We start from the raw sequence: 2830 nt of genomic DNA on the forward strand, positions 1-2830 counted from the left end.
CCTCCCTTCATTACCCAAATGGCACGCAAAGATAATGACGGGATAGCAAACAGAAGCCTTAGCTAAGACAGGTTTTTGCTCATGTTGTCTATTGGATTGGACCATAGTTAGTGTGATCTTTTCGCAAAGTTTATATAACCCTTCTGGTTTTAAATTTTTGCGAAAACTGCATTGAGCGCTTAATTTAAATTGTGTTATGCATATTTTTCCCTTACCAAACTGTACTGGGTGTTCTCTATGCATATTTAATTTCGAATATCTTTCTCGCTATGCAGATTTATTTCAAATATCTCCTCTTAGCACCACGCTCCTTTAGCCAACTTTACAGCGTGTGGATCCAGGTTTCCTCTAGTATAACCCACGTCGAATTGACACGTATAGCCATTTTGCGCCATATTTCTATTTGTTCTTTAAATAAGAAACAGTGCCCAGATTCGATTTTCTTGGAACGACTTCGAATTCAAATTCTTCGAGGACTCTGCACAGTTCTAAGCCATTAAATAGAATAAAATTTCAATAGCTTGCAAGATTTGACATATTTCAATAAATATTGGCCTTAATCCTTCAATGGGTTTATTATAATCCTTTGTATGGTCGTCTCTTCCACGACATTTTTCGATTGTTCTTCAGGATTGCGAAACTGTCCCGCACTATTTAAGATTGCGACTCCTGAAACAAATTTTGGACAGTCGGTTGTCGTTATCAATGTTGTGAGTCCTCCTAGGCTATTTCCTACTAATATTGCTTGATCTTTGACTATTTCATTTAAGAAGTCAGCCACCTGATCCCTCCATATAGAAGCATTGTAGTCAATAATTGCTTTCTCGCTCCATCCAAAACCCAACAAGTCTATTGCATAAACCTTGAAAGTTTTTGCCAACTTTGGGATGTTGTACCTTGAACAGAGGGCTCACTTATCACTGATGCACACATTGAAATCCCAGTTGTTCCAATTCCCTTCAGCAAGCCTCTCCTCGGCAAGTTCAGAGCTTCACCATCGGAACAGCCAGAAAAATTTGGGCGTTGGCTACTGTATATAATGGCCGGCCGATTGCAGAGCAAGGATTGGGGTAAGGAGTCACCCTCTTGGCTGGTGATGAGCAAGCGCTGAAAGACACATGAATAGGTGAGAGGGGGAGCGTACATACATATGCCATTTAAAATAAGGCAAGCCTGCCACTGTAAATCATTGGACCATTTTATGTTTCCCTCTGATAAAGGTGGAGTCTGCATCTCATCCAGCTCGTTTCGCTGTGTGAGATTTCCAACACTTGCTACGTAGCCACCCTTTTCACCAATGGACAGAAATGTAATATCCTTTTCATTAATTATTTACAAAAATTAAAACACAAGGTTTGCAAGAGGGTGTATTTTCCGCTAGCATGATGGCATGATAAAAACAAAACTGAAATAATGTCCAACCATTTTGATTAAAAAATAAATAAAATCACGGCAACTCTCCTTACCTCTGTCATTGTATTTTAGAATCAAAGTGTAGCCAAATTTAAAAGGGCTTCGTTTAAAAATCATCAACATTGATTTTTTTTAAATGTATAAAGCTTTGATCATTTTCAACATAAGTTTCTTCATATTTTACCAAGCTCAGTTTTAGTTTAAAGAGATCAAAGGTATTGATTTTCACTTTGGTTTGAATACATTACATTGATTGGGTAATCTTATGATTAAAGTTAAAAAAAAAAAAAAAACATTATGTTGTTGGTGTAATTTTATAACCAAATAAAAAAAATTGATTATTCTGATTGGTTAAATTAATGGTTTTGATTTATTTGGATTAAACCTGAGCTTACCTCGGTATAATATAGATATATATAACAAAAAAAAAAACTATGATCGTTGATTTTGGCATAAAGTTTAAATATTGTAAACAATGTTATAGGAAAATCTATGATAGTTGATTTTGGCATAAAGTTTAAATATTGTAAACAATGTCATTTATAACATAGATTGCACCATTTACAACGTTTATTGCCACTCTGAGCATTGGATCTCGGCCTTGATAATGAGGAGTGATTCTAGATCTCGTTCACCATTATCTACACCAATTAAATATTGGTCGCAAAGATATTTTGACACCAGATTGGTACAATCAAATCTCACTGTAAGACAACATTATTTGTTAATTAAAAGAAATATATATATATATATATATATATATATATATATATATATATATATATATATATATATATATATATATATATTATGGTTGCTATGTGAAGAGCACAAAGTCATTCACAAACCTTGGTTGCCCATAATTACATCAACTTTCTTGACATTAATTAAGATATGCCAAAATGGCCCATGATCAACACTACTATAATTTGAAAACTATTCCAAGAGTGAGAAGCTTTCTGGATAAATATTACAAATTTAATTCTATAAAAGTATTTGATTTTTGCAAAATCATGTATTAAAAGTCAATAAAAATTTGGACCAAATCTATGAAGACACTAAATATCACTGGCAAGTACCAATGGGACCCTTTCAATGAATTTAACCAATTAAGAAAGAAGCTTTATTTATGAATTAATGGATTATGGAATTTATTTTACAATTTCTAATACACATATTGAACTGCTAAAGTTAAAGAATCAGAGACTTTGCTTAGGGTGGTAATGAAACATACAGTTGAGAAGCACTCATCCTTAAAATGAACTGGTTAATGCACATGTTTTATGACAGCTAAGGACGTCTGAGTGCTTAATATATTTATAATAATTTAATGATTAACAATCACCAGAAAATAATAACAATAAAATAAAACATACAAATAAGTTTGACTAATGAAACTAGTTCCATCTCATTTCAA

General features: G+C 33.0%; 1 pseudogene; it reads right to left on the reverse strand.

Moving 5' to 3' along the window:
* Positions 1 to 556: 556 nt before the first annotated feature.
* Positions 557 to 1289, reverse strand: LOC149258494 (uncharacterized; annotated as a pseudogene).
* Positions 1290 to 2830: the final 1541 nt, after the last annotated feature.

Source organism: Pinus tabuliformis, chromosome 6 (assembly GCF_031772625.1).
Source record: "Pinus tabuliformis cultivar Carrire ecotype Pingquan chromosome 6, CPIR1, whole genome shotgun sequence".
Taxonomy (NCBI): domain Eukaryota; kingdom Viridiplantae; phylum Streptophyta; class Pinopsida; order Pinales; family Pinaceae; genus Pinus; species Pinus tabuliformis.